The following is a 12,237-nucleotide window of genomic DNA, read 5'->3' on the forward strand; positions in this document are numbered from 1 at the left end:
CGGGATGGTCTTGCTGCGGCGGTAGTGACCAGGTCGTATCCACTAGCAACGGCTCAACCTCTCTGACTGCTGAAGATAGGCGCGGTACAAGGGAGTAGACAGAAGCAAGGTCGGACGTAGCAGAAGGTCGGGGCAGGCAGCAAGGATCGTAGTCAGGGGCAACGGCAGGAGGTCTGGAACACAGGCTGGGAACACACAAGGAAACGCTTTCACTGGCACAATGGCAACAAGATCCGGCGAGGGAGTGCAGGGGAAGTGAGGTATAAATAGGGAGTGCACAGGTGAACACACTAATTAGAACCACTGTGCCAATCAGCGGCGCAGTGGCCCTTTAAATCGCAGAGACCCGGCGCGCGCGCGCCCTAGGGAGCGGGGCCGCGCGCGCCGGGACAGGACCGACGGAGAGCGAGTCAGGTACGGGAGCCGGGGTGCGCATCGCGAGCGGGCGCCACCCGCATCGCGAATCGCATCCCGGCTGGAGGCGGTATCGCAGCGCACCGGGTCAGTGGATCTGACCGGAGCGCTGCAGTAGCGAGAGTGTAGCGAGCACTCCGGGGAGGAGCGGGGACCCGGAGCGCTCGGCGTAACATGGACCCTGATGATTGTTGGCTTTCGTTGTCTGGTTCCAACGTCCGAGGATTTGTAATGTTGCCACTAGAACTAAAAAGAGAAAATAACAGTCTCAACATCGTTGACAAGTTAATTTTCAGAACATTCAACATAACAATCAATATTACTTTACATTTTTTTGATTAAATAATACTTAAAATTCTCAAAAAAATGTCATGTTAAAATTTTAAACATTACATAACCCCAAAAAAAAAACACGGACAAGATATAACTTACACATGTATGTTTAAAAAAAAACAAACAAAAAGTAGACATACCATATTTATCAGCGTATAACACTCACTGGCGTATAACACGCAGCACCACTAGTCATACAGACATTAAGCATTTAGTGCCTCCCCCCACCATCATTTCACCCTGTCTCATCATCCTCCCACCATCTAATCATGTCCCCATCATTGCCCCCCTCATCATCCCCCCACCCTGTCTCATCATGTCCCCCATCATTCCCCCCTCATCATCCCCCCACCCTTTCTCATCCTCCACCCCCAACCTGTCTCATCATGTCCCCATCATGTTCCTCCTATGCCAGTGGTCTTCAACCTGCGGACCTCCAGATGTTGCAAAACTACAACTCCCAGCATGCCCGGACAGCAACTGCTGTCCGGGCATGCTGGGAGTTGTAGTTTTGCAACGTCTGGAGGTCAGCAGGTTGAAGACCACTGTCACCTATGCTATTCTTCCCCTCCCTCATCATTCCCCCTTTTCCCCTGCTTTTCATAGTTTTTTTTTTTTCCTTACCTGGCTGCGCTTTGGCTGTCTTGCGGGCTACAGTCAGTGAAGCAGATGAGTGACGTCCTCTCCTGGCTTCTCTGCGCGGCATCAGTGAGGTCACTTTTCATTTCCTGTAACCGCCGCTAGTCAGAGTTCGGACAGGAAATGAAAAAGTGACTTCTCTGATGCTGCGCAGAGAAACCGTGAGAGGACGTCATTCATCTGCTTTACTGACCGCAGCCCGCAAGACAGCCGAAGCACAGCCAGGTAAGGGAAAAAAAAAAATCATGGGAAAGGAGGAATGATGAGGGACGGGGAGGTAAGAAAAATTACAAGTAAAACTGTCACTTGTGTTCTCCCGCACTATCCACCAGTACCCGTGGATAGTGTGGGAGAAAACAAGTGACAGTTTTCAAGAGCGGGGAGTAGACGCCACTGTTCACTCATTTAAAGTGGCCACGGCTGTGCTGCTAATACTTAACAAGACTTTTTGGCTTAAATTGAAGTTTTAAAAGTGCGTGTTATACGCCGATAAATATGGTATATTATAGGGATCGACCGATATAATTTCTTTAGGGCCGATACCGATAATCGGTGCAGGTTAGGGCCGATAGCCGATAACTTATACCGATATTCCGGTATAAGTTATCGGCTATTTAACCCCCTGCGACACCGCTGCAGATCATTGATTTAAAGCGGGCGCTTTAAATCAATGATCTGCAGTGGCTTTTGCGGGGCCATAGGCCGCCGCCGCTGCCACCCGCTTCTCTCCCCCTACCTGTCAGGGTGGTCCGGGCCATCCATCCGTCCTGTAGTGTCCGGGGGCGTTCCGGGTGGAGGGTGAACCAGTCCGGGCTGTCCTTCTCCGGCGGTCATCTTCTCCACTCCGGGCAGGCTCCGGCCTAGTACGCTGCATAGACGCCGCTGCGCAGTGACGCCTGTGCGCAGCGACGCACCTGAAGTCACGGCGTAGCGGTGTCTATGCAGTGTACTAGGCCGGAGCCTGCCCGGAGAAGATGACCGCCGGAGAAGAAGGACAGCCCGGACCGGTTCACTCTTCACCCGGAACGCCCCCGGACACTACAGGAAGGAAGGATGGCCCGGACCACCCCCATTACGGGTAAGTTTAATTTTTTTATTTACTCGGAGGGTGGGGGAGGGGCCCGACCTATATAGCGGTATGGGCAAAAATCCATACCGGTATACCGCCCAGCATCACGGTGGGGGGTGCGACGCGGTGCGGTGGGTCAGGGGTGCGGGGCATTATCGGCTTATCGGCAAGATAATTGCCGATACCGATAATGCCCAAAATCGTGATTATCGGCCGATAATATCGGCTATACCGATAATCGGTCGATCCCTAGTATATTATTTTTAAACAGGATAATAAAGAAAGTACACAAAGAAATACTCACTTGCGAACAACGCGGCTGGTTAGAAGAAACTGTAGTTGCTCAAAATGGGCAACTTTTTTTTGTAGGTGCAGCAGACCCACTTTTGCCAACATCATTCATATATTTTCTAAAATGATCTTTGGTTGACCGCCAATGGTTCTTGACATCTTGCACTGCAAAATACATCGAATTTGTGTTATCAAAACAATATAAAACATTTATATTAACTCAAAAAAAATACTATAATAAATCATAACGTTTATCACGCTCACACACACTAAACACAAGACACATGTTCGTAGTGCATGTGACCAGAAGACTGATGTCTGTTGTTTCAGTGTTCAAAATACATGCAGTGTGACGGCTGGTCCCTCTGATGACGATTGTCTTCCTCATGGGCTGAATTGCGCACATGAGGTATTCCTTTTGTCCAGATTGGAATATTCACCAGAATGTGTAAAGTGAGTGCTTGTACATACTGAACACTCACATGACCATCACACAGGAATATCCAAATTTTAGACACTGGGAACACCTACAGCACGAAATTCAGCACATGAGTAAGACAAGCAGCATTAGACGGTCCATGCACCAGACTGCAGGGATGTATAACAGTCCAACACCACACATCATACTCCTTTTCCTGTTACAACATTTTACCATTAACCCAAAAAAACAAAAAATTGTGAGCCAAAACTTTCTAGATTGTTGTTATTAGACCAAAAAATAAAATAAGACAAATGTTAAAATAAGGAGAAAAAAAAATTACATATTGTGGACTGTAGCTTTTGGTCAAGCCCATCCCATTCGGGATATAATGTTCGACAAATTTTGGTCCAAATCTCGGATGTAACTTGACGATTCTTAAAATCATCACTAACAGGATCCCATAAAGCAGGATTCTCTTGAACCTAAGTACACATCAAACTCTAAGTAAATGTTCTATCATATATGTTTAAACAATTTCTAAAAAAATTAATGGCCACAACACACAAACACAAATTATGGCCAAAAATAGATTAGATCTCATAAAAAATGCAATAGGCCACATGAAGAAATACTAACATCACTTAAAACATGAGGTAATCCAAAGGCCACACAAAAACATGATTAGTCATAGGAAAATAATACCTATACAAAGCGCACACAGCACAAAATGTAAACAAATTACTTACCAAGGAAAGGAGCCGCGAGACGTTTATACTCATCCTGCTGTAACCGGCCATGGTGCTGAAAATGACCGACCGCTCGGCGCTGTCCACTAGCTGAATCTTCCAGGAAGTGACTGAATTACCTCACTTCCGGCAACGGCTGATGTAACTTTAACTACGCAGTAAGAGTTTAAAAACGCACTAAAATACGCAACAGAGAATAAACACATGCGGAATTCAAGAACACCCATAGACAACCATAGAAAAAGAAAGGAAGAAACACGCAACTCACTAAAGTTAAACACGCAGCGGAAAATACGCAGGCGTCTAAGAAACAAAACACGCAAGGCGCCTAAGAAATACGCATATAAATTTACGCAAGACAAACACACAAACATTTCTAAAATAAAATGACACTGCGGATTCATGGAAAACTAAATACGCAGCGGAAAATCCGCAAAAACAAATAGCGTGTGAACGCACCCTGATAGTGGCCTTGAGTTTCATTAGTTGATTTGGCACGGGAAAGCTGGTTAGGTTTCAATGACCCGACATGTTTTGGGCATTTCGTACGGTTACGTAAGTAGGCTTGGGTTGTTTTTTCAAGTATCAGCGGTACACTCTTGCTTTTTGTGTTAGCTCTGCAGGTCTACCATAGGATCACTGTGATCTGGAGTTCAGCTTGTCATCATAGTAATTGCAGGTGGGTATGAGTATTGCGTAGTTGAGGAGTTTCATGTGGTGTTATACTCACTAGTTCCCTTGCTTAGGTCCCTGCATAGAGGAACCAACTTCCGTCTACAACTAAGCTTGTGTGGGTCTCATCGGTTAGATCACAGTACTCAGCTTGTTCGTGCAAGCCGTTATCAGGTTTGTAAAAAGAAAAAAAAATTGTATAAAGAAATCTTGTATAAGGTTGTTGGTACCTGATGTAGCTTATTGTACGGCATTTGTTGGTCTCATTATTCAGGTCTTGCAGGAGCGGTCAGCATTCAGTCCTACCCATCTTGTATAGATCATCTTGGCAAGTTGTTGCATTAGATTTGGCGTCAGCTATACAGATTGGTTAAAAAAGTTAAAGAAAAAAAAAAAATATATATATATATTAATACACGCACATTTTGTGTGGTTTGGTGGCATCCCTTGATTATGTCCTGTTCTCAGGTGGTGGTCATCGACTCCAGGGCTCAGGTACTTCTAGTGCCACATTCCCATCACGGCTTTGGGTATTCTTGCATTCCTACCCATCACGTCCATGGGTCAGGATTTCATAGTTCACAATGTGAGGTTGTTTTCACTCAAGTCACGATATTATGTATTATCGCACTGATGGAACGTCACTAGTTTGGCCTGGTCTGTCTCGTTTTCAGACCATCGCGGCATTGCTCGTTTTCTAAAACATGTTAGCTAACTCGGGTATGGTCTAGTCAAGGTGTTTCTATAGTCCAACAGGTATTTATATGGTTCATACCCATCACGGCTTCGGGTAGTTTCATTCCTACCCATCATGTCTATGGGTCAGGATTTTGTAGATCACTCTGTCAGGTTACGTACACTTAAGTCACGTTTATGCATTGTCGCACTGAGGACTCGTCACTGGTTGGCCTGGTCTGTTCAGACCCTCGCGGCTGCGTTCATGTACAAGTTTGTCAAGTCGGTATATTATGCGCATGTAGCTAAAAATGTCGTATGTCAAGGGTAAAGTTGATTCATTTTGTATTAGATATGTCACATGCTTCAGACATCGAAGATACTGGATCTGTCCTGGAGAACACCGCCAGAACTTCCGACCACGGGAGTATACTATCTTATCGTAGCTGGACAATCCCTAAATTGTCCGCTGAACTCCGCCGACATGGGATCCCCTTTCCTACTACAGCACGCAAATCAGAATTATACCGTTTGTTGGTCTCTGATCATTCAGGGCCCAGTGAACAACCTGGCGCCAGTGATGCAGTATCTATGCAGTCTCTGAACACTTCCATAATGCAGCAGTACACGTTAGTCAACTTGCTGTCTAACAGAATTGATGTGCTAGAAAATAGAAATGTGGAAGTCTCATCAGCTACTCCCACCCCGGTGCTAGCTCACGCTCCGACCATACCTCAGGCAACTGTTCCTCAAGTTCCTGTCAGTACGATCGGCCTTAACATGTTAGTGCCCAATGTAGCGCCGGCTCATTTTATTCCTGCTAATTTGAGAAAGGACATACTAGATGGTAAGGACACTAACCTTGCTTCTTTGATCATTGCCGCTCACGATGTTATGGAGAATAAGACCATTGCATGTGGGGAGGTCTCGGTCATTCTCAAAACAAAAGATGCAAGGCTGAACCGCAAGTTGACTTTAGCCGAATTTAGCATGGCATTCGCCATCTATCGTGACACCATATGTCCAGTTACACCAGAGCGCAGGGAGGAACTGGACAGGTATCTTTATAAGGTTACCGAATTTTCCCACAAGTATGGGGGATCGGTATTCTATGATTACCACAAATCATTCTCTGCAAAAGCTGCTGCCGCATTGTCACAATATAACTATGTAATTAACTGGGCAGTCGTGGATACAGAAATCTTTTGTAACCACTTTGCGAGATTGAAGGCGCTGGTTTGGGTGCGTTGTCAATCTATTGCCCACACTACCGAATGGTGCAGTTCTGTCAATGATGCTTCAGAGGATGCGCTTCCTGGTACGTTCTCATCCACACCGTATTCTAGGAACACAAAAATGTTGGGTCAGGTAGAAAAACTTGGTAAACCAATTCAATATCTGGGCAAGTCTCAGATTTGCAATTATTTCTATTACAGCATATGCACTTACAGTCAATGCAGGCTGCTACACATTTGTGCCACCTGCTTCAGAGCCCACTCTAGGTCGACTTGCCCTCAAAAAACTAAACAAGCATGACTAGCAGTAATGGATGTGGGGTACCTGGAATCCTTTCTGACAGATCACCCTGATCGTGATTTTGTGAATTTTTTGAGTAACAGAATTTTGTTAGGCTTTCACACTGGTTTTGTTTCAGTACCTGCCAGTATTTACACGTGTGATAATTTAAGGACGATAATGAGGAACCCTGACGTGGTTGACTCTCTTATTCAGACAGAAGTTGACAAGGGTTTTGTCATAGGGCCTTTTGATGAACCCCCTTATGATGTGTGGAGGGTTAGTCCAGTGGGTTTGGTTACCGGTAAGTTTAGCAATAAACACCGTTTAATCTACGATTTGTCTGCCCCTTATTCGGCTAATACTCCTAGTATGAATTCACTCATTCCCGCAGAAGAGTTTGCGCTAAAATATGCGTCAATCGATGAGGCTATAGCCGTCATATTAAGTATGGGGCGATAGAGTTTGGTTTACTAAAATCGACATCTCAGATGCATTCAAACTTCTTCCCATCATGCCGGGTCTCTGGAGATGGCATGGGATTAAGTGGCGAGGAAAATATTACTTTGCGTTAAATGGGTACTCCGGTGCTTAGACATCTTATCCCCTATCCAAAGGGGATAGGGGATAAGATGCCTGATCGCGGGAGTCCCGCTACTGGGGACCCCGTGATCTTGCACACGGCACCCCGTTTGTAATCAGTCCCTGGAGCGTGTTTGCCCCTGGTCTGATTACCGGCAACCACAGGGCCGCCCCCGTGTGACGTCACGCTCCGCCCCTCAATGCAAGCCTACGGGAGGGGGCGTGATAGCTGTCACGCCCCCTCCCATAGACTTGCATTGAGGGCAGAGCGTGAGGTCACACGGGGGCGGAGGCGTGACGTCACATGCCGCCGGCCCTGTGATCGTCAGTAATCAGACCCGGAGCGAACACGCTCCGGGGACTGATTACAAACGGGGTGCCACGTGTAAGATCACGGGGGGGTCCCCAGCGGCAGGACTCCTGCGATCAGGCATCTTATCCCCTATCCCCTAACACGATTATGCCGCACTAAAACTGAATTGCGGACAAGATTTTCAGAAACGCAAGCTAACATTTTTTTAAAAAATCTAGAAAAAAAAACTGACTCTGTTGCAAACCGAGATTAAAGAAATTAAAAGAGATACATTTTTACGTGATAAACAGGATTATGATATGAATACTGTCTTCCCATGGAATGCGCAAAGAAATTATAGTAATAAAAATAAAAACTTGAGAAATAACAGAAGACGACAATATAAGAAAAAACGCAGCCAAGATTACTGGACAACAGAGACAAATACTAGTGCATCAGATGAAGCTACTCGAGATACTCCTAGGAACCAAACAGCCAATGATACTATAACCTCTTTAGAAAACGTATCAGGAGAGGTGGTAGGAGGAACAAGATCAAGAGGAAAATATTATCAGAAAAGGAAAGGAGTCTCTTGGAGAGAATAGATGAAGAAGACGAGTTAGTAGTCAATATTTCAGATACTATACTCCCCACTAATGTAACCCAACAATTATCAAAGGGTTTAAACTATGGGATCATGGAACCATTTGATTTATCTACATTTGAAATAGATTTATTTAAAGCTCTCAGAAAAAAAAAATTTATGAATCATCCACCCAATATTAGTGATACTCATGAAAATACTACACCTTGTAGAATAGGCACATTAGGTTTTTGTCCAGTACTGAATTTTTCAGAGGAAGAAAAGGAAAGTGTTAGATTTTTTAGCCGAATTAGCGGCGGATGATGAACAAGACGTGAGAGAAGATGGTATATGGACTGAAGGCCACAAAGATTCTTTTTGAGCAGGAAAATCCAGTACGTTCAATCCTCCACTGTTAGTACATAGTTCTATAGACACTTTCAATAAGACAGTGATAAATGACGTGAAAGCCCTAATTTATCTGAATCAGAATGTTAACCTGTCTAAAGGAGAACAGGAAGCCTTGAAATGGATTACATCACATACCGAATTAAAAATCTCCAGGGCTGATAAAGGGGGAGGAGTCGTTGTGTGGACAGTGAATCAATACGATAATGAAGCCCAGCGTCAACTGTCAGATAATAAGGTCTATTGTAAGTTAATAAGTGATCCTACAGCCAAAATATTAGATCAGTTAAAAACTTTTCTAAAAAACTTCGTGATGACTGGAGTCATTGAAGAGAAAGTAGCAGAATGGTTATTACCATCTCACCCCTCGGTACCAAAATGGTACCTGCTCCCCAAGATACACAAGGCTGTCACCCCCCCTCCCGGTCGCCCTATTGTGGCCGGAAGGGGGTCTGTGACAGAATATTTGTCCAAATATGTGGATTGGGCTTTGAGACCGCTACTTCCACACATGCCCTCCTATGTGAAAGATTCTGGGGATGTGATCAGTTTTACCAGCATGTTTACTTGGCATGATTCCTTTGTATTAGCCACTGTGGATGTTGAGAGCCTGTATACCCGCATCCCACATGATGCGGGTGTACAGGCTGTCAGATCCATCCTCACACATAATGAAAAATCTCCAGCCTACATTGATTTTATTTGTAGTTCTCTTCGGTTTATATTGGAACACAATACTTTCAGTTACGGGTCTGAATGGTTCAGGCAAATTTTGGGCGCGGCAATGGGGAGTCCCCCGTCGTGCTCATATGCAAATTTGTTTTTGTCATATTTTGAGCAGGTATATATCTATAGCTCCGTGAATCCATTTGTGAAAAACATTAAAGCATTCCTTAGATTTGTGGACGATGTCCTAATAGTATGGGAGGGGAGTGAGGCTCTTTTTGCAGAATTTATTACATACCTGAATACATCCAACTCAATGAACATGTTTTTTTACTTATGAGTATGGAGAAAGTGAGGTTCAATTTTTGGATTTAACGGTATATGTAAATGAAGAGAAATTATATACAAAAGGCTACCGGAAGGCTATAGCTAAGAATTCTATTTTGCATTACAACAGCTCACATCCTAAACATGTGAAGGACTCCATTCCATATATTCGAACGGAACAATACTGATCTACAAAAATATAATGCTCAATCCACCAACTTGGCTACCAGGTTGGCAAGAAGAAAATTCCCTCAAGCTGTAATCAAAAGAGCAAAAACTCGAGCAGATGCGATACCTAGGAATACTCTTCTAACATCATCATGTAAAATAAAGGATGACACCACCCAGAACAAAAGATTTGTCTTTGCATTTAGGAGTAGTGCAGTTAATACCATTAAAAAAACAGCAATATGGAAAAACTGGCATATAATTTAAGAAGATGATGATCTGAGAGATATTGCTTTGAATAAACCGGTTATTACATACCGTAAAAATATTACTTTAGGAGAACGGATTAATTCACGAACGAAGAAAAGATTAATCAAAAAGAAAACTGGTTACAATCTGTCTTTCCCAAGGGCAACAAAAACTGTGGGAACTGTCCCCAATGTAAGTTTAATATAGCTACCAGTACAGGTAGATTAGGAGACACGTATTGTTCAGTGAATGAATTGCAGGACTACTTTTGTAGTTTATTTTATGCTATGTAGTTGCATGCGGTTTCATATTGGAAAAACGTTTAGACAGATGCGGATCAGAGTGCGTGAGCATTTGCACTCAATTAAAACGGGACATGGGTCCCCACGCTTTATCCAACATAAGAGAAATACATGATGGAAAGATAGATAATATCAAATTTGGTGGCCTTGAAACAGTTAAAAATGAAGAAGGTACAGTTGATAGAAAGACTAGACTATTGCGGGCAGAGGCCCGCTGGATAATGAGATTGAATGCGCAAGGTCCATTGATAGGTTAGACTGGTCGCCTTTCTTGTAGTCCTATAATAATTTTATTTAATAATTTAGTTTCATAGTCTAGTATTTCTAATAGATAATATATTAAGTTTAATCTATGGTATAGATGTAGGGAGGTATTTCACTTTAAGTTAACCCTTTATATGCTTTTTCTATTTGGTCATGGTGTGGCTTACCTGAGGAGCACACCTTCTGCCGTCATGTGTCTTACTAATTAGTCTTCACTCTATAATACCTGCATGGCGCAATGACGTTATGAGGCCGGATGAAGTACTAAGTGTGCGAAAACACCGGTTGTTCGCCTCTGAGCGCCATGCACATCTGCTGCCGAAGTCCCCGGTCGGTCCCGGTCCGAGGACCATTGAGTTGCTGACTTTGTGGTGAGTGCGGATATGTATTCCAGTTCTTTGACATACAGTTTATTCTCTTTTAAGGTATGCTCTCTTATTTTCGTAAGGTATACCCGTATGTGGCAGTACATAGCACAACTCGAACTGCCTAGTCAGGAGGGTGACTTAGTAGTTAGTTTAGGAATGTAGAAAATGTGTTCCCCTCAATAACTGCTCTGGTCCATGAATAGATGTATATGCATTTATTTTGACATTAAAAGCAACGTGTTTCAACCCCAGACAGGGGTCTTCATCAGGCCTGATGAAGACCCCTATCCGGGGTTGAAACGTGTTGCTTTTAAAGTCAAAATAAATGCATGTACATCTATTCATGGACCAGCGCCGTTATTAAGGGGAACACCTTTTCTACATTCCTATCCATGCTTCGTTACCGATGAGACTGACGTCACTCCGGGAAGTTCCTCATGGCAGCTGCCCGGCCTTCCATTCATTCCAAGACACTACTGTAGGTGTTGTGCTCTAAGCGCAACACCTAAGGGTAAGGACCCATGATGAGTGGCGATCACGGAGCTGGAGAATTGTGACATCAAGGCTCCGTCCCATGTGACGTCACGCCCCCTCCCATAGGCTTGCATTGAGGGGGTGGAGCTTGACTTCACACGGGGGCGGATCCGTAACATCACACGGGGGCGGATCTGTGACATCACACGGGGGCGGAGCCGTGACATCACACGGGGGCAGAGCCGTGACATCACACGGGACGGAGCCGTGACATCACACGGGGCGGAGCCGTGACATCACACGGGGGCGGAGCCGTGACATCACACGGGGGCGGAGCCGTGATATCACACGGGGGCGGAGCCGTGATATCACACGGGGGCGGAGCCGTGACATCACAATGCTCCAGCCCTGTGATCGCCAGTCATCACACCCGGAGCGAACATGTTCCGGGGACTGATGGTAACAGGGTGCTGCATGCAAGATCACGGGGGTCCCCAGTGGAGGGAACCCCGCGATCAGGCATCTTATCCCCTGATGTATTAGTGCCGGAGTACCCTTTTAAGAAAAAAATTTGAGGCCCTATCGGATACATATGCACTGGACATTATTTTGTTAAATCTGGACTTTTTACAGCAGGAATTGATGAATGCACAGGAGAGGTTGAAGGGGTTTGAGGACACTTTGAAAAACATGTTAACCGCAGAGGATTTTGTGGCATACATTGAGAAAATCAATACTTTTCTGGATAAGTTCAAGGCCAATACCATGGACATCAAAAA

General features: G+C 44.7%; 1 long non-coding RNA gene across 1 annotated transcript; it reads right to left on the reverse strand.

Moving 5' to 3' along the window:
• Nucleotides 1-603: 603 nt before the first annotated feature.
• Nucleotides 604-4,944, reverse strand: LOC130282116 (uncharacterized). The gene is made up of 4 exons (XR_008846250.1): nucleotides 4,816-4,944; nucleotides 3,508-3,649; nucleotides 2,760-2,911; nucleotides 604-660 (listed from the first exon to the last, which is right to left on the reverse strand). It is a non-coding gene; the product is annotated as an uncharacterized LOC130282116 (long non-coding RNA).
• Between the last annotated feature and the right edge of the window lie 7,293 nt (nucleotides 4,945-12,237).

This window comes from Hyla sarda, chromosome 7 (assembly GCF_029499605.1).
Source record: "Hyla sarda isolate aHylSar1 chromosome 7, aHylSar1.hap1, whole genome shotgun sequence".
Classification (NCBI taxonomy): Eukaryota; Metazoa; Chordata; class Amphibia; order Anura; family Hylidae; genus Hyla; species Hyla sarda.